Genomic DNA, 27586 nt, shown 5'->3' with positions numbered 1-27586 from the left:
CACGGACAGCTACGCAGGCTCCCGGGGGGATGGGAACCGTAGGCAGGTGGGACATGGTTGGAGGAAATGGGTCCCCGGGGATGTGTGGTCTGGATAAGAGGTGTGCCTCCCAAACCCCTGGTAATGCAGAAATATTCAGAGGTGGATGATAAGATCACGAGAGCTGTCACCTGGTCAGTGCATCCTGGCGAACCGGACGGACTGAGTGGTGACCGTAGGTGGGAAGCGTGTGGTGGAGGAGGTGGGCCTCTGGGGGCTTCCCTGCAGGGCCTGTCTCCCCTCTTCCTCTGCTTCTTAACCTCACCATGAGTGGACAGCTTCCCTCCCCTGGGCCCCTCCGCCATGATGTCCTGCCTCACCGGGGCCCAAAGCCATGGAGCTGGCCACCTATAGACTGAGACCTCTGAGACCACAAGCTCCAAATGAGCTCCTCCTCCTCTAGGTTTTAGGTGTGGGGAGTGACCGATCAGTATTCTGGACACTGTGGTCAGCACTGTGGCCAGCTGGTGGGCCTCACTGCTGATTCACGTGGCACGCTGTCCACCAAAGCCCTCTGGGATCGTGGCATCTTCTGGCTCTGCACTGCTCAACACAGGAGTCACCAGACGCGGGCCACAAGCACCTGTGTCTGTAGCAATCATGGAAATGAATTTTTTATTTTATTCACATTTGATTTTAAAGAGTCATAGGTCTCATGGTTATCATATTGGACAGCACAATTAATCTAGGCTATATGTTCTTTTTTCACATTTTTTTTTTGCCTGAAGCCAATAACTGCCTCGTTTCTATGGGCCTTATTTCCTTTGACACTTTTACCCGAGCTCTGCTAGCCTCGATTCTCTGTAAAATGCTTTCCAATGTGTTTAAAGCCTTTGTCTCATTCCGTGTGTGCTGCGGCAACAAAATACCTGAGGCCAGGTGGTGCATAAAGAGCAGACGTTCATTTCTCGCAGTTCTGGATGTGGGAAGTCCAGTCGGTACTGGCATCTGGTGCCAGCTCACATGAGGAAGGCAGAGGGCAGACCACGGGCCCTCCCGCCCGTGAGGGCCGAGTGCGGAGCTGGCCTCCCGAGGGCCACCGCCAGTCCCTTGCTGCCCGTCTCTGCCTTTTCCTGCAGCTCCGTGTCCCTCTGGTTGCTTCCCTTCTCTGGTCTCTGCTGCTGATGGCTCTGCCTAGGGCCGCAGCACCCTCGCGGAGTCTGAAGCTCCTGCTGTCCCTCTGGGGTCCTCTCCCGCCTCACAGGCCTTCGGAGACCCTTTGTCCTCTTCCTGGTTTCTGTCTTTCTGGCTGCAGCCTTCCACCGTGAGCTGACTGGGGCCCTAGAACTCTCTGGGACGCTGTGGGTGGTGGGGCAGTGGCTGGCCGAGGTGGCCTTTCTGTGGAGTTATTTGGTGGCCCTTGTGACCGTTCATCAGAAACCCACAGGCAGTGCCTGCACCTGGTTCCCCCCCGAGCTCAGTGCCCCAGGGAGGCTCCCTGCCCGGGGGCTCCTGCCTGGGGTGGGCCCTCTCCATCCAGCTGATCCTGCGCCCAGCTCCTGCCTCCTGCTACAGCCGCCCCAACAGGGGTCTTTCTAGTGGGTGAATAATAAAACCCGGACGCCTCAGGGGAGTGGGAAAGGTGGTCGCCGAGCTGTGGGGTTGGGAAGTGGGGGTCTGTAGTCTTCACCTGGCTTTTCAGGTAGTGACCGTGGCCACCTGCCTGGCTGCTGCCCCCTGGGGTGCTCTGCAGCACCCTTGATCCCATCCCCGGGGGCCTGTGCAGGGGTCCCCAGGGTCTCCCACCCACTCTGTGCTCTTACAAATGCGTAAGGAGGGAAGTTCACAGTGTGTGTCTCACCACGATTGAAGGTAGAAACAATGTGGGTTAATCATGTGCAGGGAGTTTTATGAACAATGAAGGAGAGACCCGCAGAGCAGGGAGGGTCACTGGGTCCCCGTCACCCCAGCCGACTGCTCAGGACCCACACTGCCCCTCTGGCTTGGGTCGTCCACCTCCTCCCAGCCCCAGGGTCAGAGCTGTCTCCCAGGGAACCTCACGGCCACCCCTGCTCCTGGGACTAGGCCCCTCCCTCCTCCTCCCCCTCTCTGAAGTATCTTATTTATGCATTTATTCCCTCCTCCTCCTTCTTCAACCATGGATTGAACCCAGGAGCCCTCTACCACTGAGCCCTCTACCACTGAGCACTCTACCACTGAGCCCTCTACCACTGAGCACTCTACCACTGAGCACTCTACCACTGAACTCTCTACCACTGAGCCCTCTACCACTGAGCCCTCTACCACTGAGCACTCTACCACTGAGCTCCCTACCACTGAGCCCTCTACCACTGAGCACTCTACCACTGAACTCTCTACCACTGAGCCCTCTACCACTGAGCACCCTACCACTGAGCACTCTACCACTGAACTCTCTACCACTGAGCCCTCCACCACTGAACTCTCTACCACTGAGCACTCTACCACTGAGCCCTCTACCACTGAGCCCTCTACCACTGAGCACTCTACCACTGAGCACTCTACCACTGAGCCCTCTACCACTGAGCTCCCTACCCTCTACCACTGAGCCCTCTACCACTGAGCTCTCTACCACTGAGCACTCTACCACTGAGCCCTCTACCACTGAGCACTCTACCACTGAACTCTCTACCACTGAGCCCTCTACCACTGAGCTCTCTACCACTGAGCACTCTACCACTGAGCCCTCTACCACTGAGCTCCCTACCCTCTACCACTGAGCCCTCTACCACTGAGCTCTCTACCACTGAGCCCTCTACCACTGAGCCCTCTACCACTGAGCACTCTACCACTGAACTCTCTACCACTGAGCCCTCTACCACTGAGCACTCTACCACTGAGCACTCTACCACTGAGCATTCTACCACTGAACTCTCTACCACTGAGCACTCTACCACTGAGCACTCTACCACTGAGCTCCCTACCCTCTACCCCTGAGCCCTCTACCACTGAGCTCTCTACCACTGAGCCCTCTACCACTGAGCCCTCTACCACTGAGCCCTCTACCACTGAGCACTCTACCAATGAGCTCCCTACCACTGAGCCCTCTACCACTGAGCCCTCTACCACTGAGCCCTCTACCACTGAGCACTCTACCACTGAACTCTCTACTACTGAGCCCTCTACCACTGAGCTCTCTACTACTGAGCTCTCTACTACTGAGCCCTCTACTACTGAGCACTCTACTGAGTACTCTACTACTGAGCCCTCTACTACTGAGCACTCTACTGAGTACTCTACTACTGAGCCCTCTACTACTGAGCACTCTATTGAGTACTCTACTACTGTGGAGCTACATTCTCAGTTCTTTTTTTTTTTTTTTTTTTTCTGTTTTGAGATAGAACCTTGCTAAATTGTCCAGGTGGCCTTGAACTTGTAACCCTCCTGCCTCAGCCTCCTGAGTCACTGGGATTACAGGTGTGGCCCCAACACTGGGCCTACTTATTTATTTTATTGACATGTAATGACAGTGCCTGTTTACGGGCTGTTCCCTTTCTGTTTCCTTCTACCCTCCCAGCCTGGGTGGGCTGTGGCGAGGCTGAGGCATTCTGAGCCTGACCAACTGGCCCTAGATCCTTTTAGACTACTGCTAGGAAGAAAGGGTCATTTCAAAGTGGAACAAGGTGAAACTCTAACCCATCGCTTCCGAGAGTGCTCCGAGGACCTGAGAGGGTGGCTGGAACAGAAGCCTTGGTGCAGAGCAGACGCCTCACGAGAGGCACGAGGACTCGGACGGCAAACAGCCCAGTCCCTCCTTCCGACTGTAGAAATATTTGTAGATCCCTGAAACTCAATCAACAAACACATAGTGCTAGCCTACTGCAGCTAAAGACTGGGGTAATTACTGGGAACAGGTGCACATGTGCAAAAGATAAAAAGAGACACATTTTTAATGTAGCTACTCATTTTTTAAGTATTGTGGAAGGATCAGCGGATTCTGAAGGAAGAAGAAATACCCGAGCTGTCCTTGCCAAGGCGCGAGTCCTCCTGAGCTTTTGATAATGTCACTGACCCTAAAAAGAAATTCATTTTCAGAAATTATTTTTAAAAGCCACGAGCTTTTCCAGGAGTCTCAAAGCATAAATCACACCTTCACAAAACCCATAAAACAACTCTGCCTGTGAGATGAAATGAAATCCAGACAGGGCCACCGCCGTCCCCGGGCCAGACAGAGGCCACCGTCAGCCAGGATTCTCTGCTCCCAGAGAAGAGATCACTGAAGCAGGACAAGGGCCAGAAAGTGCGGCTCTCACAGCGGGCTGACACCTCTGCCCCAAGCCTCTGCTTCCCTGTGGTCTGGCCATCGCTGCGCCAGTGTCCTCTCCGTCCTCACCTTGGCGCAGTGGGCACGTTGTCCAGACCTGCCACGGGACAGCTCCATAGGCTTTGTCACGAGGCAGCCCATGTCGGAGGGTTGTCACCTCAGCCTGGTCAAGAGCAGCTCCGCCTGTGGGGGTCCTGCAGCAGGACACCTGTGCACCGGCAGGGCCCACGCAGGCCCGAGAAGCCGGAGCCTTGGGAGGAGGTCCGCGTCTTGGACCCGCGTGGGGGACGGTTCTCAGGATGAGGTAGACGTGGCCACTCTGGCTCACGGGTGAGAACCACATGGGGCGACGGGAAGATACTGAGTTCGTCCTGAAGGTCTATAGAAGACACAGTGTAGACTGTTAGGGTCCCAAGGCAGAGGGTGTCCCGTCTCTGCTGCCACAAGGTCCGGTCACTTTGACTGAGGGTGGGTTCCGACGTGTGGGGCCTCAGTCCCCTCTCGCTCTTCTGGGGAGTCTCAGGCGATGATGGAAGGAGCTGCAGGACCTGCTGAGGCCCCTCGGGTGCCCTGGCCGCCCTGCTGGGGAGAGGTGACCCAGCAGGAAGCAGCAGGGCACAAGCGTCCCTGCCCTCCCTGGGCTCTTGGTTCCTAGAGCAGTGAGTCACCGGGTCCCCACTACCAGGGACCCTGAGAAACCTTCTCCATCTGTTGAACTTGCTCCGCGGGGCCCCGACGCCTGCCAGAGCTCAGGCCAGCTCCCTCGGGAGGCTGCAGGGACAGCCTGTCCTCTGGGTGTCCGGCTCCGCAGGCCCGCAGCCCTGGCTCCCGGTCTCCTCCCTGCAAGCCCCTCTCTCCCTCCTCTGCTCTGCCTCCTCAAGCCCAGCCTCCCCCTGCCTCCTGGGGAATCCAGGAGAGTCTCCCATCGAGGTCCTTATCACCAACACGCAGGGGTCAGGGGGCACATCACAGTGTGGACATTCTTGGGGCCACTAGGCTGCGACCCCAAGTGTCTACTTGACTTGAAGTACTTAGAGACTGTCATAGTGAAAAAGGAGGAGGGGTGGGGGAGGCAGAACTGAGCGTCACCGGAGCAGAGTGCAGCCAGGGACCCACCAAGGACTCGTCAGTGCGGACTCTGAGCCCAGACAGGAGGCAGTAACAGTTCCACCCACAACACTTTGCAGGTTTCATACAAGTGTCCACCAAAAATATCCCCAGGGTCTTTGGGACCAAGAATGGAACCATTCGGCTCAGGTCACTGAGCAAGGCAGTTCTGAGCACCTACTGTGTGCTGTCCAGGAGCAAGGCAGTTCTGAGCACCTACTGTGTGCTGTCCAGGAGCAAGGCAGTTCTGAGCACCTACTGTGTGCTGTCCAGGAGCAAGGCAGTTCTGAGCACCTACTGTGTGCTGTCCAGGAGCAAGGCAGTTCTGAGCACCTACTGTGTGCTGTCCGGGAGCACACCATGTTGTGGAAAGTGCATGAAGCAGTCAGGCTGACACCTGCTGGTCTGGGATCAGGTCAGAGGGCATGGGGGGTGTGGGCACCGCTGAGAGGGAGCACTGGCACAGGAGGGAGGAGTGCGGGGCCTGGCCCACGTGAAGGGGGCAGGAGGCCGGCTGGACACGCGCACAGGGACAGGGGACAGACATTCCCGCAGCCTCCTGGTCCAGACCATGGTCAGAGGGCTGGCTTACAGTCGGGTGGACACTCACACGGTGTGAGGGACACGCGTGTGCCCATGTGCACAGGTAGGCATGATTCCTACACGCATGTGCACACGCCACAGGGTGCTGGGTGGAAGGAAAGAAAACCCACGTGTGCTTGGGAGAAAGGACCCCAAACACTGTCATCCACGGGGAGTTTCGGGGCTGGGCGGGGGTGCAGTGGCAGAGCGCTTGCCTGGCACGGGTGAGGCCCTGGGTTCGATTCTCGGCACCACATACAAATAAATGAATAAAATAAAGGTTCAGCAACAAATTAAATATATATTTTTTTTAAAATGGAGTTAGAGAGCCAGCAGCCGGTAACCTCCTCGAGTTTAAACAATCCTGATAACACCCCCTCAGGTGGCAAAGCCAAGACACCTTCCGGGAGCACACGGTACAGACCTCCACATCCCTTAGCCCGCGACCCGCCTGGCTTCATGAAAGAAGGTTCGGATGGTGAGAAAACATGAAAGAGACCAGACTCTCATCACCTCTAAAAATTCTGGGAAAAATCCCACCCAATGAAGGTTAAGGGGGCAACATCCCAAGGTCAGGGGCAACGAATGGGTCTTCGGGGCAGTGGCCAGACAGGCCTCTGCACGGACAAGCCCTGGACCTGGAGAAGGGTGGGGAAAGCTCTGACACGCCCCAAGCCACAACCCAAGTTAGAGGGTGGACAGCATGCCCTGAGGATCCTGGGGAGAGAAGCCCAAAGAGGGACAGAGGGAGCCCGAGACGGGCCAGGTGGGCTGGGGGCAGACATGTGCCTGTGAGTGGAGCACGGCAGGCAAGACTGTGACGCGCCCCAGGAGGGCTGAGGCGGAGGCCAGCCAGGCGGAGGCCAGCCAGGCGGAGGCTGCTGAGATCAGCCTGCCTTGAGGGCAGCTGCGTCTCATCTGGCATCTAATGGGTGCTCGGTGAACGTGTGGTGGCAGGGAGATGGCACAACGCCAGTGTCCATGCCGGGTGTCTGGTGTGTGTCAAGGGAGAGCAAAAGGAGGTTGTGGGAGGCCGTCCTCACACTGATTTGGGTTACCTCCCTGGCTGGGTGAGAGGCGCTTAGGCACAGCTGCGTCACAGCATTCCCCGCCCTTCTCCTTCCTGGGGAGTGTCACCCACCCCTCCGTCCCTAGATGGCACAGCTCCCACCTGCCCACCAGGTGAGCTTCTTTCCTGGCTCTGGATGCTGCTGCCCACAGCTGTGGGCCCCAAGATCCCCAGAGCATGGAAAGCCCCGGCCTCTGAAGGCCTCTTCCCGTCCTGGTCACCCTGTGGGCTCAGACCTTAGCTTGGGCTCCTGTGCAGAGAGGGCAGCTCCCCTTCTCCTCCGTGCTAACCTCTCCCTCTGCCCTTGACCTGCAGCATCCTGTGGCCTCAGACTGCGTCCTGGGTGGCTGCTGCCCGCTGTCCTTGCCGTCCCAAGTACCCCCGTGTCCCAGCATGCAAGTCTGATGGTGGCTCTGCTTCAGAGAGAGACTGGCACGTTCTCAGCATGAATCCCCGGCCCTGGCCACCCCTGGTCAGGCCCCTGCCTTGTGGTTCTCAGGACCCTGCCCTCCCTCCCCCAGGGCCAGGGCCAGGAGCCGAGTGCTGGGGCCGCTGTGCCACCAGGACCTGCCTTCTCTGACCCGCAGCAGCGGCCTGCAGATCTTTCTCCAGACCCCATCTTTACCTCCAGACAAACCGAGGCCAGTCCTCGCCTCTCCCGCTAGCCTGCAGGCCCGGGTCAGAACTGAGGCACCCCAGTGACTGCCACCTGGAACAGCCACACAGTGCAAGGGACGTTTAAAAACATGCTTTAAAGTAAACGATCATCGGCAGGCAGGTGAGGGGAGGCCAGGGGCTTCCCGAGGCTGGACACGGTGGTGTGTGTGGCCCTAGGACCTGTCTCCCATCCGCCCACCAGTGTGGTCCAGAACTCGGGATGCAGTAGCTCTCAGTCCCCGTCTGGAACAAGATGACCAAACGACCCTGATTCAGTGGGGCTTGGGGCGTACCCACGCAGCCTCCTCTGTGTGAAATCAGTCGAGGTTTAATGAACAAAGACCTGCGTGGTTGCCAAAGCCGTGAATTAGTTTGTGCACTACCTGCGGGATCACAAAAGTACAGCAGTTACAATTAACGGCTTCAATTTTCAATGCAAAGGCCTCCGTGTCCAAGTGCTCGGCAGTCCATCCTGCCGTCCTTATCTCTCTTTAATGATGATGGATGGGCCTGGAAGGATGTCAGCTGCACCCCGTCTCACAGGCGCTGCCCCCAGGTCCCCACTCCTCCTGGCCGTCGGCGGTGAGAGGCAACATGGTTTTGATGAAATCCAAATTTATTAGGGTTATTAAAAGTCATTAATTATTTGGCACCATCTAGATTTCATTTGCTTCATCCTTAATGAAAATTGACAGCTTTATATTTTTAGGTGTAAAAAGTGGGATTTAGCTTTAAATGCTTCCTGTCCTATCTGCAAGGCCACGGCCTCCCCACCTGTCCCTCGTGCCTGTCCCGACCTGCTCCCCGAGTATTGATCTGTGCAACTTTCCCTCTCAAACCCACCGTCCAGGTCTTCTCTGCACTCCTAGCCCAGGAACAGCCTCCCGGGCTCTGAGGGCATGCACCCCCGTGCCCACTGCAGCACAGGGCTGGGCTGAAAGCCTCCTCCTCTGAGAAGGAACTTGGCCTCGGTCTCACGTCCCCTCCTGCTGGTGGTAAGACAGTCCTCCTCACGAGAGTGTGGGGCCACTGTATGCTAGGGCGCCTGGACAAGCCGCCTGTCCTCTGCTCCAAGGCTCAGCGGGGCAGGCAAGGGTGTGAGTGTCCTCAGGGGCCCTGACTGCAGGAACGCCCCCCCCCCAGGGGCATCAGGCCGGGAGCCTCCCCCCTGGGGGGCAGGGTGCGAGCTGGGTCCTGACATCTGGCTTCCTCTAAAACTGGAAAGTGGCCACAGTGGTGGTCAGCTCCCAGGGCCCTGTCACCAGCTGAGTGGGGCCATTCTTCACCCAGCTCATCACTGCCCTTAGAACACCCCTAGCACGGAGCGATCGGCAGCACGCCTGTGCCCGGCAGGCCTTGGTTTGAAAAGGACTATGAACACGGGAAGCGCAGGGAGGATGCCTCGCAGGACTTCCACTCTAGTCGGAAGTCGGCTCGGGGAGGGAGGCAGCTGCGAAGGAAGCCTAAGTCTTTTCTTTTTGATTTCACTTGCTCCTTTTAGTTCTGCGTGACAGTAGACTGTACTTTGACATACCATACATACATGGAGTAAGACCCCCACTTTGTGGCTGTGCTCCGTGCGGAGTTTCACTGGTGGTGTATTCACGTGCGAGCACAGGAAAGTGGTGTCTGACACGGTTCCCTGTCTTTCCCACCCCCCTCCCACTCCCTCCCGGCCAATCGCATGAACCTTCACTCCTCCCTTGCCCCCTCTTGTGAGATAGCTTCTGCATATGCAGAGAACATTTGGCCTTTGTTTTGGGGATTGGCTTATTTCACTTAACATGATGGTCTCCAGTTCCATCCATTTGCTGTCAAATGCCATAATTCTTCTTTATAGCTGAGTAATATTCCATTGTGTATATATACCACGTTTTCTTTATCCATTCATTTGTTGCAGGGCACCTAAGCTGGTTCCATAGCTTAGCTATTGTGAATTGAGCTGCTATGCATATTGGTGTGACTCTGTCACTACAATATGCTGATTTTAAGTCCATTAGGTATATGCATGGAGTGGAATGACTGGGTCAGATGGTGGCTCCATTCCACGTTTTCTCAGGAATCTCCATATTGCTTTCCATGGTGGTTGCACCAATTTGCAGTCCCATCAGCAATGTACCAGTGTACCTTTTCCCCCACATCCTTCCTCATCAACATTTATTGTTGCTTGTATTCTTGATGATTGCCATTCTGACTGGAGTGAGATGGAATCTCAGTGTTGTTTTAATTTGCATTTCTCTAATTGCTAGAGATGTTGAACATTTTTTCCCATATATTTGTTGATTATATTTCTTCTGTGAAATGTCTGTTCAGTTCCTTTGCCCATTTATTGATTGGGTTATTTGTTTTTTTGGTGTTAAGTTTTTTGAGTTCTTTATATATCCTGGAGATTAATGCTCTGAGGTGCATGTGGTAAAGATTTTCTCCCATTCTGTAGGCTCTCTCTTAAAATTCTTGATTGTTTGCTTTGCTGTGAAGAAGCTTTTTAGTTTGATTCCATCCCATTTATTGATTCTGGATTTTACTTCTTGCATTTGAGGAGTCTTGTTGAGGAAGTTGGTTCCTAAGCCACATGATGGAGTTTTGAGCCTATTTTCTTCTAGTAGGTGCAGGGTCTCTGGTGTAGCGCCTTGGTCCTTGAGCCACTTTGGGTTTTGTGCAGGGTGAGGGTTAGGGGTCTAATTTCTTTTCATTACATGTGGATAGGAAACCTAAATCTTGAAAAAGAAAACTCCATAATTATTCATTTTCTTACTTTAGAAATTGTAGATCCACCTACCAAAACTCAAATTCAGACAAGACAATCTTTTGTCATTATCACCCCCCAATAGACAGATAGGTAGGTAGATAAGTAGGTATAGGTAGGTAGGTAGGTTAGATAGACAGACAGGGAGGGAAGGGGGAATGTAGATGTAACTAGGTAAGTGGGTAGGTGGGGAGGTGGATAGGTGGGGAGGTAGGTGAGTAGGTGGGTAGGTAGGTGGGTAGGTGGGGAGGTAGGTGAGATAGGTAGGTGAGGTGGGTAGGTGGGTAGGTAGGTGAGATAGGTAGGTAGGTGGGTAGGTGAGTAGGTGGATAGGTAGGTGAGGTAGGTAGGTGGGTAGGTGGATAGGTGGGTAGGTAGGTGGGTAAGTAGGTATGTAGGTAGGTAGGTGGGTAGGTGGGTAGGTAGGTAGGAAGGTGAGTAGGTGGGTAGGTAGGTGAGTAGGTAGGTGGGTAGGTGGATAGGTGGGTTAGGTAGGTGGGTAGGTGTGTAGGTGGGTAGGCGGATAGGTAGGTAGGTAGGTGAAGGTGAGTAGGTGGGTAGGTAGGTGAGTAGGTAGGTGGGTAGGTGGGTAGGTGGGTAGGTGTGTAGGTGGGTAGGCGGATAGGTAGGTAGGTAGGTGGGTAGGAGGGTGGGTAGGTGGATAGGTGGGTAGTTAGGTGGGTAAGTAGATATGTAGGTAGGTAGGTGGGTAGGTGGATACTACTGTCCCTCTGCTCTGCCTGCCCGAGAGGCAGCAGACCACAGGGTGCCCCTGCTAGTGTCCCAGCCTTTGCTCACACACACAGAAATTTTGGGGAGGGGTATCAATCCATCCATAATAAATCACAGTCATCTGGGGATGTCGGTCACACAGGACGGTGGAGGCAGGTGAGGCTGAATCTGGCTGACGCCCTGTGCCTCTGTGCAGGGCGGCTTGCGGGTCTCCATGTCCTGGGAGCTGCCTGCTCTTCCAAAGGGATTGCAAGCCACCGGGGATGGGACCCCCGACCTACCATAAAGCTGGTCAAGAGGGGACTCCGGGAGAACTTCCTCACCACAGCTCTCTGGCAAGCCTCATCCCTTCACTCACCCTATTTTTGGCATTTGGGATTGAACCTAGAGGCACTCTACCACTGAGCTGCACCCCCAGCTCCTTTAATTTTGAGACAGGACCTTGATAAGTTGTTGAAGGTGGCCTCTGACTGGCGATCCTCCTGCCTCGGCCTCCTGGGTCTCTGGAATACAGGTATGCACCCCCACACCTGGGTTACTCCTAACCATTTTTAAAAAGTTCTAGTGACCAGATAGGCACGGTGGCACACACCTGTGACCTAGGCCAGCCTGGGCAATTTAGCAAGGCCCTGTCTCGAATTTAGAATAAAAGTGCCGGGAGGTGGCTCAGCGGTGGAGCTTGCCGAGCATGTTGACGTTTCTGGGTTCAATCCCCAGCACCATAAAAGGAAGAGGGTATAGCAAACCAATGACGCCAGAAGAGAGCCTAAATGCAAAATCCAGGCCACAAACTGGGCTTCTTAAAACTGATGCAGTGTTGTATACTCCCAGCTGTTCTTCTAAAAGTGCTCAGATTTCCAGAACTGAGCAGGTAGAACCAACACGTTCTGTGTCCTCGCCTAGATCCCTCAACATGTGCTTCCCGTCTCTTTGTGGGTGAGTGTGTGTGCGTAGATGTGAGGATACCTGTGGGTGTGTGCAAGTGGGGGGTGGAAGTGAATGTGACTGTGTATATGGGGGTGTGTGTATGTGGTGTATACAGATAGGTGTGGGTGGGTGTGCAGGTGTAAACGTGGGTGTGGGTGTGTATATGTAGGTGTGTGTGCATATGTGGGTGTATACAGGTAGGTGTGGGTGGATGTACAGGTGTAAGTGTGGGTGTGGGTATGTATATGTAGGTGTGTGTGCATGTAGTGTATACAGGTAGGTGTGGGTGGGTGTGCAGGTGTAAGCATGAGTGTGGGTGTGTATATGTAGGTGTATGTGCATATGTGGGTGTATACAGGTAGGTGTGGGTGGGTGTGCAGGTGTAAGCGTGTGTGTGGGTGTGTATATGTAGGTGTGTGTGCATGTGGTGTATACAGGTAGGTGTGGTACAGATTTGAGTATCTGTGTACTTATGTGTATGGTAAGGGAATGTGAGTATGTGTATATATTTCTAGGGCTGTTTGCATGTGTGCATGTATGTGTGTATATATGTGTGTGCATCTCTGCACGTGTACATGCATGTATACATAGGTGCATGTATGCTTGCATATGTGGATGCATGCATGCACGTGCATGTAGGAGTACATGTGTGTTCACACATGTATAGACACATGTGTGTTGGTGCGTGTATGCCTGCATGTGCGTATGCATGTTTGCAGGTATATGGTGTACATGCACGTTTGCATGTGTGTGCACACATGTGTATCTTTGTATGCATGCATGCATGCGCCTGCATGTAATGTGTTCACATGTGTGTGCACACATGCATGTATGAGTGTATGTGTTTGCATATGTGTACATGTGTATATGTTTGCATGTATGTGGCATGCAGGTATGTATGTTTTCATGTGTGCACATGTGGGTTTGCACATGTGCACATGTGCATGTATGAGTGTATGGTGCACATGTGTGTGGATATGTATGTACATGTGTGCATGTATATGGTGGAGCCCTTACCCAGAACTCGCAGAGCTGGGGTTTAACCCCCAGTATCACAAAAAACGGGCACTTCCGAAACATCATACCCTACACCACCCGTGTTCATGTCCCCCACGTGCCCTGGATGAGGTACTTCAAGCTGAAGTGTCAGACGCGGTCCCGTGCGGTCGGGCCAGGTCTCCACCTGCTCTCCCTGACGTGGTGCTGCTAAGGCCACTGCGGGGGAGATTCACACGGAGTGTTGGTGCCTGGCTGTGTGAGGATCGGCAGCTCTCCACGGGGCCAGCCCCGTCCCTCTTCACGTGGTCTGCCTGGACCCCTCCGGTCCAGCAGGGAGGCTGCTCCAGGTCAGCTGCAGCAAGCACAGGGAAGCAGCCCACAGGAAAACCCCATTGTGAGGGTTTTCAGTGACCCAAACACACACACACACAGAGCTTTCCAGATCTTTCTGGCTGGGCCCCGCTCTATGGCATCCCCTTGGTGCGGGGAGCAGCCATTTCTGCCCTCGCAAGCCAGGCATGGCTCTGACGGGCCAAAGCAGCCTTCCTTTGGAGTTGGGAGCAGCATTCTCCCGGGGGACGGCTGCAGCCACGGCGTGGGCCTTGGCGAGTTAGCCAGGGCTGAGGAGGGTCTGTTGGTGTCTGGGCTCATCTCGGTTCCCCTAAGCCCCCGGTTCACCATCACAGAGCAACTGACTGGAAAGGACTGGACAGGTAAACTCCGAGTGCTGACTCACCTGGCTGCAGACAGTACCCTCCTCCCCAGGGGCCTGGTGGGTGCCAGCCCTGCGGCAGGAGCCCAAGTTCGGCCCCTCGACAGCCCCAGCCTGGGTTCCTGTGGAGCCGAGGTCACTCGGGAGGCCTGGGCCCTGGGCTGCTTCAGGAGGACGGGTGGTTCACAGTCCCGAAAGGTGGCATCGGGACACCGCAGCTGCCCCTCCAGGGAAGAGTGGAGCATGGGCACAGGAGGGCCCCAGGCTGAGAGCAGAACTGCCTGGGCAGCAGGCCGTCCTCACCAGTCCAGCCCCAGAGGCGAACAGAGGTGGAGACCAGGCCTCGGTTGGGAGTGAGCACTTACCACAGACCGTGTGAGCTCAGGAGGGGAGGCCAGCGGGAAGACACGGGAGCTCGGCTGGGGCGCAGGACGGAGGAGGAGTGCAGGGCTCCGTGTCTCAGCCATAAATGTCGTGATGAACCGGGCACCTCTCAACTTAGCTCTGCGTGACGCCACGGTGATCAGGACATGGGGTGAAGTGTCTGGCTCCAGGGCAGCGCCCGCTCCCCTGCCTGATGGTGGGCAGGGCCGGGGAGCTGGCGCAGGCTCTGCCAGGCTCCGAGGACACAGGAAGTTTAGGAGCAGCGGACACCGTGGGAGGACTCGGCTTCATCTGTCATCCCCACAGGGAGAGGCCATTGGAAGAGTTTTAGCACTCTGAAGGTCAAGATTAAGGACCAGGTAATTTATTACCACTGATTTAGAGATCAACACTGTGCCAATTAATCAATTACTCAGCGTGAAGAATTGACAATTAATTGACATTTCAGTTCCAATCTGGCAAAGCTTCTCGATTTCCATAGTGAATAATATGAGCTCTCCAAATTGAAAGGTTACACAGGTTTCTTCCAAGCTCAAAGTGAAAGGGAATTAAAAAGGATTCAGCCATAAACGGAAAGAATATGCACGTGAGTTTACCCACAAGCAACCCCTGGGGGAGGAGCACCTTGTCCTCCGCACCTCGGGCATTTCCAGGCTCCCTGCACTAAACGGTCAGGGTCACGCTGGGCCCTGGGAAAACCAGGCCCCTGTCTTGGTGGCTCAAGAGTGCTTGTGGGTCCATTCTCTAGGAAAAGTGGACTCTCCACAGGCGCTGGAGGGCTGGGAAAGCTTGTCACAGCCGACAGCTGTGGGGCTGCACTCCCGCGGCCGGCAGAGCTGTCAGCTGGATTTGCAGACAGGTCGTTCTAAACGGGGCTCACAGGCCACTGTTCACCCCCTTTTTCTTCATGGGGGGACTCTGTGGGTTGAACTCAGGGGTGTTCTACCACTGAGCCACATTCCCAGCATTTTCCTATTTTTGAGACAGGGTCTTGCGAAGTTGCTTAGGACCATGCTAAGTTGCTAAGGCTGGCCTCAAACTTGCAATCCTCCTGCCTCAGCCTCCCAAGCCACTAGGATTAGAGGCATGGCCACCAGGCCTGGATGTTCACCCCTCTTCTGAACAGCTGCTTAGGCACAAGGCCCCCGGGCGGCGGGCGGCCCAGGGACGCCCTGGCCAAGCAGGCGCAGAGCACACTCCAGACTGCGGCGCCCACCCACTGCCCTGCTCAGAGCTCGCCTGGCAAGGCCCTGACTTCTGTGTCCCCACCTTCCTCGCGGCCCCGGATTCCTGGCCTCTTCCCACTGAAGCCTGGACTTGCTTCTGCTCTTGGCCAGAAGGAAGAGAGGCAGGAGGAGGGCCGAGGCCAGCGGGGCCGGGGCTGGCAGCGAGGCTTTCCAGGGACCTTGCAAAGAGCGGGTCTGGAGCCTCCGCACAGCCTCCAAGAGCCAGCGGCTCCACTGCTGGCCAAAGTGGAGACTCATGCACAGCAGCGAACCCCAGAAGGCGTCCTGAGCGCACTGAGGGACCCACTCCTGGCCCCATGGCTTTCGCCAGGCTGCGGGAGTCCTGGCGGGTCCTGCAGCCAACTCCCCCAGACTCGCTGTCCCGAGGCCTGTCATTTCCCTGGGTAGCGCAGACGGAGCCCAGTTCCTGGGCCAGGCAGAGAAGGAAGGCAGAGAGCAAGGCAGGGAAGCTGCCTGGAGCAGGGAGGGGGGCTTCTGAGTCTCTCCATTCTCAGCTCTGCCTCTCCGTAAGACCCCCAGGAAGCAGAGCAGGGCTTGGGCCTCTCTTCTCGATACAACCAGGACTGAAAGTGCAGCCAAGGTGGGAGCAGAGGAGATGCCAGAGAGAGGCTCCCAGCAGAGCCAAAAAGAGCGACCCAGAGATCAGCGTCGTCGCCCTGGGGGATCAGCACAGGGCGGCTAGGACAAGAGGGGGTGAGGAGGAGGTGAGGAGGCCTGAGAGAAGAGGAATCCAGATGGAGGCTGGCTGGGGCCAGGGTGGACGGGTCAGTGCTCTGTGCTCACCAAGGTTATAGCAAAAACACTGAGCGCTCCCTGATGACATCTGCACCCACAAGGAATGCAATGGCGCCAAGTAACAGAAAGTCTGGGACCCTTTGTCTCAATTTAGGGGAGGTTCCAAGGTGGTGGTCCGTGGCAAGTGCAGCAGCTCAAACTGGCTGCCAAGGATCCGACCCTTTCAGCTCCCTGACAGTCTCCCCAGCTGAGGGCTTCCATCCTGTTCAGCTGATGGCTGTAGGGGATGGGCCACCTTCCCAGAAGTAACAGCTGCTTCGGCTCCAGGCATGGAGAAGAGTGAAGGGAAAGAAGCAAAGGGAGGAAAGAGGGCCTGCTGTGTCAGGCCAATGGAAGTTTCCAGAATCACAGCCTTACTTCCGCTCTCATCTCATTGGTCCGGACCGTGTCACATGACTTTCACCACAGCAGCAGGGGAGCCACCAGAGCTGGTTAGTCGACAGCATCCCCTGCCTGTGTAGGGAAGGGCCTAGCCCAGGAGCAGTACTCTCCTGTAACCCAGACCCCGTGGTTCGGAGGAAGACGGGGAGAGCAGGACGGACAGGCGAGGTGTGAGTCCCAGGCGCCGGGCAGTGCAGTCTGGCCCACAGGGACGGGCCTGGAGAGCATGCGACACAGACCCCAGCTTCTGCACCCCTCCTCTCAGTCAGCACCACTGTCCTCCAGAGGTGAGCGTCCCTTCCAGCTCCCTCTCCCAGCCAAGCAGGAAGGTCGTGCGGTGCCTGCTCCCGCTGCACCGGCCACCAGAGAGGTGGGGAGCCAGGCGTTGGCATCTGGAGCCCAGTACCGTGGGGAGCTCGGGCTGCGGCGAGGCAGCGCGTCCAACCCTGCTGGAGAAGGTCCACAGGGAGGGGATGATGGGGACGAGGCCCTGATGTGCAGGGATAATATAGTTAATGTATGACTCCTTTTATTATTTCACCATCTTTCATTAATTGCTGGCAGCCGGCTGGCAGGAGCGGGCGCTCTGAAAGGGCTTTTAGTTAAATGTCTGAAGCGGAACGACCACTTACAACCTGGGAACAGGGTTGAACTGGGGTTCACTTGACTCCAGTAAATCTTGTCTGGAGGGGCACAGGGAGGGAGACGGGCTCCATTCTGGACAAGGCTTGGACACCCCAGAACTGCTCAGAGCCAACGGCGTCAATCGGGAAGCACGGAAATATTATCTTTTTTTAAAAAAGGCCTCTCTACCTTTCGTCCCTACACACCCTGTGTGACCTTGAGCAAGTGACTTGCACTCTCTGAGCCTCAGCATGGTCCTCGGCTGCACCTCTCTGGGCAGAGATGTTCCTGACCCCAAGCTAATCACACAGCGGTGGACAGAGGGCAGTGGACACATGACGAGGGTGGGAGGCACGTGAGGCCTTGAGCCAAAAGAAGACCCAGAATTGTGCCGGGGACAGCCCCACCCCCACCCCCGTGGTGCTCCCACTGGAGGCCTCTTTAGCTGCCCCGCAGCCCCTGGACCACAGGTCCTCTCCCCCTGCTGGCACCAGCCCCCCCACCCTTCCCTCCCCAGCCCTGTCCACTGTCCTGAGGCCCCCCCCCCCCAGCCCCAGCTCCAGCCCCAGCCCCAGCCCCAGCCCCGCTCCGCTCCGCCCCGCCCCGGCCTTTCGCCCCTGCCTCTGCCTTCCCTGGCCTGGCTCCTGGCCTGAGCCTCTGCTGCCCCTTGTGGCTCAGTGCGTCCCTGGGCTTTGACATTGGGCCCCTTGCCTGGGCCGCCTCCCTGCTCCCCTTGGCTTGCCCGCACTGCCCTGTTCTAGTGTCGCCCTCCCGGCCCCTTCCCTCCTTTCCTCGTGCATGGGCCCTCCTCTAGGTGCCCAGCCTGGGCTCCTTGCTTGGGTCCTGGCCCCACGTCCCGCTGCCCCCCTTGTGCGCGCAGCGTGTCCCCCGCACTCTTCCCTCCCTTGGCCCCTGTTTGGTCCCAGTCCCTGCCCGGCTCCTTTGCCTGATCCCTTTCCCAGGATGCTCCCTTGGCCTCCCGGCCCTGAGGGCTCCCTAAGGGGCAAGGTAGCCCTGCCCCTCGCCTGGAACCTTTGCCCTCCTTCTGCCTGCCAGTTCCCCAATCCTGGCCCCAGGCAGTGGAGCCTTGAGCCTACCTCCCCAGGCCTTGAGCCTACCTCCCCCTGCCCCATGGCCTCCCCTGCGGTCCCTCCCCAGCCCTGTTGAGGAGTTCCCCTGAGACCCGGCCTTGGCCCCGGCCCCACCCCCACCTCCCACCAACCACTGGGCTCTCCATTCTAGGGCCCGGCTCCTTGCTTGAGCCCTGGACGCCCTGCTGGAGGACCCTGTCCCTGTCTCAGGATCTGCGCCCTCTGGGGGGGGGGGCCCACACCTGCACCTCCCCTCTATTCCCTTTGTGCCTTGTAGCCTTGCACGAGGGCCCTTGACCCTCCCCTCCCATCCCCAAGCCTGGCCCCTGGCAGTGGACCTGGGCCTTGAGCCTACCTCCCTCTGTCCCATGGCTTAACCTTTTTTGCTCAACTGTTTTCCTATAGACTAAGGGAACCTCCTAAGGGTTAGGGGAACAACTATCGGTTGTTAAGCACATAACAAACACCATTTTCCAGAGTAATTTATGGGAGCAGTTGGTTAAAAGAAAGTGCCTCCCTCTTGCAGTATATTTTTAAAAATACATCAAGTACTTCTGAGTATAGGAACAGTAACGGAAGACTTTAAACTGGCTTGTGAAGGCTAACTATGCAATCAAAGGGAACGTGGATGTTTTGTACTAATCTCCTCATGTCTTTTTCTCATTCCTACAATCTGATTTGCTAGTGTTTCTGATTCGCAAAGGAAGGGAGCATCCAGGAGGGAATGGAAGCAGGAGGTTGGGAGTGTTGGGTGGCCAATATGGAGGTAAATGTAATTGGGCCTTTCCCTCAGTGCCATTAGTCTACTGATCAGCTTATATACCCCTTAGGGTATTCGGGAGGAGTTTTCAGAGAAGGAACTTTAGGATTTTCGCCTGAGTGTAGCTCAGGCCATAAATCACCATTGTTCCATACTCCTTCTTCCACCTCCACACATTCAAGGAAGATCAGGACTAGGGACACTGTGTAGTCTCGCCAGTTGCTCTCTGGCTCTGGACAGAAGAGTAGGAAGCGGCTTCAGCTGACCCAACACCTGTATTTAACAGGTGATTGTCAGCTTCCTAGGTGAGGAAACGTTTCACCCTAGTCTTGAAGAGTGGCTGCTGCACTAACTGTATTTAAATAGCCGACAGGTGCCCATCATCCTCCAAAATGAAAGAGACAGAAAGATGCACCTCAAACAGATATGGGTTGCATCAAGAGGAGCTTATCTCAGTGTGGACCTCCGTGGAACCTCCAAGTATGATATCGCTGGTTATCAGTGAGCATTCCTGCTTCCCCACATTTTGAAGTTTGAACATTAGAGAAGCATGCTGAGAAAAGCATATGAAGCTGGGTTTATTTAAAAGACTTCTCCTGCGAGGGACAAGGGGGCCACAGCTGGTATCCTGGGATCCCAAGAAGCCAGGTGTTCTGCCCTTTTTATATGTCCTAGGCTTCCTTTGTTCCCCTCCATTCCCACCTTAAATTTCTCCTTCCTGTGTACTTGGCCTAGTAATGCTTGGTGGGATGGCCAAAAGGTGGGAAATAGGTGGGCTGAACAGGAAGGGCAGGGTTGAGTAGACAAAAACACATTAACAACGTTATAGCTCCCTGTAGGGCAGGGAAATTTGTGGGACTGTTTACCTTAGCAACAGGTTGGAGCAGGGGCAGATCTTGATAAGATGCCTCAGGTGATAGTCACCAAGTTCCCAGACTCACTCCAAATTGGCCTCCTCGATCCGACCTGACTTGATTTACCTATCTACACTGACTGCCTGTCTAATTGTGGCTTCAGCACTCTTGGAAAATCGTTCTTTAACTCCCAAAGTGTTCCTGAAACTCTAATGCCAAAAGGAATCACCTGCTCTTACTTTAGCAGGAGATTCTGATTCAGTAGGTCTGTGGGACTCCTGAGAGTGCAGTTCCAGCCAGCCCTCAGGTGAAGGCCTCCTAGGAGGGAACAGCTCACAGTAGGCAGTAGACTACAAACCACAGCTAGTGGGACCCAGGCCCACAGGGCAGAAAGTGGGCAGGCAATGACAGCCTTATCTGTTTTCCATTCACAAACAGGACCCTGTTTCTGGCTGCTGCAGCACACCAACCACCCTTGAAAAGTGAAGATCTTTGCTTGGTGAGGTGTGAAGGGGTGTGGTTGGAATGCAATGTTAGGCAGGCAAGAAAACACAAACTTCTGCCTCTTGATTCTGCTTTGGATCAGTGAGACACACTGGTCTTCAGCATCCTGGTGCTCCAACATCCACCCTTTCAAATCTTAGGATATACTCTGGGTATTGATGCTGCTGGGAAAGAAAGTTTTATTTTAGGTAGTAAAAATTTCTTTTACATCTCAGTAACATTGTTTTCATTTCAGTGGCCTTTAGTGATTAATAAATACACTCTGCAATTTATCATGGTCTCTTACTTAAGTTATGACTTTAGATATTTTTCTCTATTTTCTAAAAACTTTTTTATAAACCTAGAACATTAATATACAGTGGGTGATCAAGAGTCTTTTTATATCTAATGGCGGTAAAAGAAATGTAGAGACAGGTTATCCAAACACTTTCAATTGCTAATCAAAATTAAAATTAAGTCTCTTCTTTTTTAAATTTTTTTATCGTTGTCCATGGATACAATAACTTTATTTTATTTATTTAATTTTTTATGTGGTGCTCTGGATCCAACCCAGTGCCTCACACATGCTAGGCAAGCCTTCTACCACTGAACCACAACCCCTGCCAGTTCCTTGATTCTTCAGGAGACCTTTTTTTCATATTTCACCCTCTGCCTTTCATATTGCCCTGTAGTTTTCTCACTCTTAATAAAACAAGATAAGAGGGAAGATGTCAATTTTTCATAAGAAACGATATGCTTTCAATGACAGACATAGTGATAACTCACTTATGGGATTGTGAATGATAGGAGTGGGATAGTAGCCAGGGCACAAGGTAGAAGCTGGTGCTGGTAACAGCTTAAGTTTGAAAATGGCAAGGCAAAAGTTGGGGCTTAACCTGAAGGCAAATGGGCAAAAAAAGGGCTTTTGTCTTACCATTCACTGAGTGTTTTGGTCTTCTGGTTTACAACTGACTGACTAAATTCATGAAATAACTTCTTACTTTTTGTTTCTTTTATTTGAACAGGGGATAAAATGTAATTACGAAAAATTCCCTAGTCTGAGGCTGTTCCTCAGTGGTAAAGTGCTTGCTGCACATGTGTGAGGCACTGGGTTTAAACCTCAGTACCACATAAAAGTACATAATGACACTGTGTGTTCATCTACAACTAAATAAATATTTTTTTAAAAAAATCCTATAATCACTTAATATAAATCTCATTATCTTATAGACCAAATGAGGCTGATTTGATTTGAAAAACTTCCTAAAGGTCTAGAAAATGAAGGGCACAGATGGAAAATATGCCCACACTAAGACACCACTATAGCTGGATATTCCAGGTTCAGTCTGGCCACCACTCCACCTTGTGCCTTTCAACCCAAACAAGGATGGTGTGAATATGCACGGCTCCTGTGTGGGGCTGGCAGCACAGGGCAGTAGATCTGAAATAGAAATGGGTTTCAGAGACCAAGAAAGCAGGAGCAGTCTGTGGGAACACCCCCGGGGGACACATGTGGCCTCCAGCAGGCTCTTCTTCCCTTCTGTACTTTTGCATACAGGGATCTACTGGGACTAGGACCTCATCTGCAGTAGCTTAGGGATGGCTTGACCTGATAGGTGCTTGTACAAAAGCCTCCAATCCTATCCATAAGGGAAGTCATTTCTGTGACTTAAAGGATCCTGCTCAGCAACCCCTTAGGTAAGTGGATTGGTTCTTGAGTATTCCAGGCTTTCCCAAGGTGGGGAATTTCCCCCCACATTGTGGTCCCTTTCCAGGTAGAACTCTAGGACTGCAGAATTCTGCACCTGTTCCCACAGGAGAGAAAAAAGTTTAGTTTTATTCATCTTTGTTTTTTGTATGCTTTTAAAATTCATCTATTGACACATATTTACAACAAACATTGAAAGGGTTCATGTTATATCTTCATTCATACAGAGTGCATTGGTCAATTCCACCAACTTGTCTTCCATCTTATCCTCACCCTTTCCTAGACCCTAATAATCCCTACTCTACATTCAAGTCAACTTTTTGTTTATACAATTCTACATTTGAGAGAAAATATACCATACTTGTAGCTGTTTTCCTAACAACTGCCCGAAGTAAGCACTCTGAATATGCTTAAGTGAATAATAATGCAGAGTTGTTGACATTGAAGGTAAAAGGATCACTAAACAGAGGAGCCTGTGTTTCTATAAGATGTAAAATATATATGCTCCTAACACTTTTTTAATAACCAATTTCTGGTAATGAGGCAACAATGCGCCATACCTGTAATCATACCTATTAAGGAGCCTGAGGAGGGAGGACTTAGTTTTAGAAAGCCTGGGAAATTTAGGAAGACTCTATCTCCAAAAGAAAATACCATTAAAGGGGTTTGATAGAAGAATGTGAAAAATCCTTATACATTAGGGAGATGTTATAAAGGGCCACAGTTATGCATTTGTTCTTCACTGGGGTTATGCTTCTAGGATAATAAATAGTATGATCATATAAGAATGATTAAACCGTTACAAAGGTTATTTGTTGTACTATGTCTCAGGAACTGTTGTTACTTTGCTCATATTTCCTTTTTTCTTTTTCAGCACTGGGAATTCAAGCCAGGTCACTAGAACAAAGCTCCATCTCCAGGCTTTTTACCATTTTGAGAGAGGGTCTCCTTCAGTTGCTCATCTGACCTCAAACTTTCATTCCTTCTGCCTCAGCCTCCTGGTTGCTGGGATTACAGGTGTGTGACACAACTATGCTGGACTGACCTGTGGTTTCTTAAAATCCTAAAACATATTTTTAAAAATCAACAATTTTGTTCTCACTTCACAGATTGAACAATGTCCACCAGCTGTGCCTTAAAATTTTCAAATTTAAAATGACACTTTAATCTATTAACGGTTGAGACAAGAATTTAAATCTGAACCATATTTGTTTATTTGATATTTGAAGTCTATAGCTTTCCATCCCTTTCCCCCGCCCCCCACCCTTCTCTTCCCCCTTAGTCCTTATAATTTAGGAATTAATCAGTAGAGAAACAAAACAGGGAGCTCAGAATTCTAGTCAAGATTGGAGAATTGATCTCCATCTTTTCTCCAAACAGTCCTCTATATGGAGGACTCAGCTGCAGGATTACCTATGGTTTGATTTGGCAAAATGAGTTAAGCCTTTGTAGAAGCAGAGGTACATGCCCTGAAGAAGACCTGTGAACATGGAATTTCACATATACAAAGTAAACAGAGAGTCTGGCATATCATAATGAGTAAGCCTTTGTGAAATAGTTTAATCTTAATCTATTTAATCTAATTATTTAATTAGTTAATCTAATTAAATCTAGATTTATTATAATTGCATCCAAGATGATTGCTGTTCCTTTTTTCTTTTTTTTAATTTGTTTTTCCTAGACATCCAGGACAGTGAATATAATTGCTTTTCAACCCAAGTTCATCAGACCCAACCTTGTAAGCAATTTCCTGCCAAGAGTACCATCATCACCCAACATAATGAACTCTACCTTGAAATTGTGCAAGAGGGCCATCAGTAAACACCAAATGCTGAGCAGCCACCCAATCCTTTGCCTCCTCTCTCAGCCTTGCCACTGCTTCTTCTGATCTAGAGGACAAAGTCATGGACCATTCGCTCCTTGTGAAGCAGGCTCTGGAATCTGCAGAGATGACAGTAAGATCCCAGTTGCCTTTGACACTGAGCTTAGAAGATTCTGGGCAATGGTTCCCCCTTCTGCCTCAACTGGGAGAACCCTGGTGGGAAAGCCTATATTTCCATTGGAAACTGCTCTCAAGGACCTGGGGGCCGCTATATTGGGTCTGCCTCCACCTGGTCACTTGCCTAGAGCCCACACACCATAGAACCATCCCTAGTTCTACCTTCCTGCCTTTCTGGAACCCTGTGCCCATGACACCAAAGAACTCAAATTCATCCTCAGGAGAGTGCCATGCTGCAAAGCAACCCGGCAGTCACCTGCCCTGGAAGTTTCTGTTGGTCAAATCCATAGTCTTAGAGACAGGCTCCCCAGAGACATGCAGACTTTTAATCCTGACCCATGACCACTGAGTCCTAGGAGTACTGAGCGGTCAGACTGGTAGATTTTATTTCAACTTCTGTTGCCGAAAAATGTAAGATGTATCACTTACCAAAGTCTCCTTGTTTACTTTCTAATAGGCAATCGATGTTATTTTTAGAGACCCTCATAAATATTTGGTTCCCTTGCTCAACAGGAGACAGAATGAAGAGATAAGAGAGGATGTAGGAGTGCTGCAAGGGATGGGAGACAGCTCTGATTCTGAGCTGTGCTGTGGACTTCACATCAGAGCCTTAGAGAAGGTCTCCTTTGGTGCACAGAGGTGTGTAAAGTATCCAGGGAAAGGAATGCAAAGGAGCCCCAAATTCTGGCCTCAAACAAATCTTTCCAAGGAAAGAATGTGTGGGATGGCAGAAGTCCCTTAGCTGGGAAGTGTGTCTCTTTGCACAATATTTGTATCCTGCATCTACCTAAGGAAGGGCCTGGAGTCTCCAGTGTCTAAGACACCCACAAGGCTGTCCCTGTCCAGCACAGCTTCTCTCAGACACTAGCGTCTCTCAGACTGGTGTCACTGAGATCCAGTTTAATACCAACCAGGGAGAGGAGGTCATAAAAGGCAGAATGTCTGCCTCTGGTCCCAGGATCCCTGTGGTAATGATTTAACATATATAGAAAATGAACAAATGTCTCTTTAAATAATTTATTTCTTGATGAAAAGGGGTATACAAAAGAAAAACTGGGAAATATCTAGGTGAAATTTTTGAAAAACATGTTTTCTTTTACCTGATATTTGCTCAAAGAAAAATTATATAAAACTAACCTTAGAAAAACATTCTAAAAGCAGAAAGATTTTAAATACCTTTTATGTAGAATATGTATTTTTAAAATATTTTTTTCAGTTGTAGATGGACACAACATCTTTGTTTATTTCTCTTTATGTGGTGCTGAGGATCAAACCCAGGGCCCCACCCATGTTAGGTGAGCACTGTACCTCTGAGCCACATCCCCAGCCGAACAGGAAGTGTATTATTTTATGTATAAAACCTAAGTCCCTTCTTTTGGGGTTGTTAAAAATGAAAGAGATTATAATAACCTCAAAAGCACAAAGTGGAATTTAAAAGCACGATTTTATTACTTTTGTCTTCAGGAACAGACAGTGAACACACAGGTTACACACAAGGGATAAACAAAATTAGCAATCTGATCAAAAAGCAAAAGCAGATTTCAGACTTAATGTCTCTCAAAATCACACAGCAACTGACCCATAAAGAGTTTCAGAAATTAGAAAAGACTGGACAGGCAGCCATCAGCACTAGAGCAAACCTCTACAGAGCCACAAAGACCCTGGCAAATGTCAGAATACTGGGTCATTCCAAGTGTTTGTCGGGAATGTGTGCATGCCGTACTGCACACCACTATTGGAAAGTAAATGCTGCATTCACCCTAAAGAACAATCTGGCAAGTATCGGTAAAATTAAGGTCATTCACTTTTTATGGAACAATTTTATTGATGGTCACCTGCCCTAGAGACATTCTCCCACAGGTTCATAGAGACAATTATGTGTGGTTATGGGGGACAGCAGCAATATGAATGTCCACTGCAGGACAATGGAGAGTTAGGGTGTGATCAGAGGCTACTATGTCAGAGTTTAAAGCAGCAGATGAAATGTACATAAAAAGATCTTAGTAACTTGCAGAGGGGGAGTTTGAGTGCAGATTAGTGGTAGAGTGCTTGCGGGCATGCATGAAGCCCTAGAGTCAAAAAAAAAAAAAAAAGAAGGAAAGAAAGAAAAAGAAAAAAAAACAGAAAATGTTAAAATTTCTTCTAAATTCAATTGGGTATGTCCCCTGAAACTTTTTACATCAATTAAAAATATAATCACCTGAAGAATAAATCACGCCTCTTCCTGCAACTTGTCAGAGGTGATCTGTGAAAATGGTTTACTATTGTCTTGATACAAAGAGCTCCACAAAATCGTGCAAATCAAGAGGTTCAAATTTTTGTGTTCACTTTTAGAACACAAAGAAACTGCCAAGGCCATCAAGGATATGCATATCCAAATGGCCAAAAACTATCTGAAAGGTGTCACTTTAAAGAATCAATGTGACTGGGCATAGTGGTTCTTGCCTGTAATCCCAGCAATTCCAGCGACTGAGACAGCAGGATTCCAAGTTCCAGGCCACCCTTGGCAACCTAGTGAGACCTAACTCACTAACACTGTGTGCCATTCCACTGTTAAAATTGGTCGGTGTGTCGAGGCCAAACAGTGGGGCTGACATAGGTCCATTGACCAAAAAAAAAAAAAAAAAAAAAAAAAATGCTGAATTTTGGCAGACATGCTTGCATATGAAGAAAACAATGCTGAACTTAAGAGTTTAGATGTGGATTTTCTGGTCATTGAATGTTTCCAGATGAACAAAGAACTCAAGATACACTGACACATTTACAGAGCTCCTGGCCAGATTAAGCCATACATGATCTCCCCCTGCCATATTCAGATGATTCTTATTCCTAAACCAAAGGAAGAAAATGCACTCACACATGCATACACACACACACACACACACACACACACATATATATATAAAAAGAAGAAGAAGACAAAGAGGAAGAAGAAGAGGAAGAGGAAAAGGCAGAGGAATAAGAAGAATGAAGGAAAGAAAGAGGAAAAGAGGGAGGGAGGAAGTGTCTGGGAGGGGGGATAATAAAATGTTCTTAAATTGCTGAGGCTGGCCTTGAACTTTCAAATCTTCCTACTGCAGCCTCCTCAGTCACTCTGATTACAGGTGTGCTCCATCAGGTCTGACTAAATAAACACTTCAATAAAATAGAAATGGGAGGAATTGCAATGAAAATAGGGAGGGAAGGTAAAGGAGAACAACTCATGAATATACATATTTACATTAAAAAGTTGAGGCTCCTGAAAAAGACACTATACATAATGTGGCATTAATTCCATTCATTTGCCCTTTAGACAGAAAAATCTGAGGAAATTTAGATAGCTTTTGATGCAGGAAATCTAGACATAGATTAGCCATAGGACTCTCTTTTTCTCAACACAACCTGCTCCCCTTATTTGTTTCACTACTTAGCTATGTATGCTTGAAAATTTAGCTTTTCCATCCAGCT

The sequence above is a fragment of the Marmota flaviventris genome, chromosome 1 (genome assembly GCF_047511675.1).
Source record: "Marmota flaviventris isolate mMarFla1 chromosome 1, mMarFla1.hap1, whole genome shotgun sequence".
Lineage (NCBI taxonomy): Eukaryota > Metazoa > Chordata > Mammalia > Rodentia > Sciuridae > Marmota > Marmota flaviventris.
Note: the sequence above shows the minus strand (reverse complement) of the source record.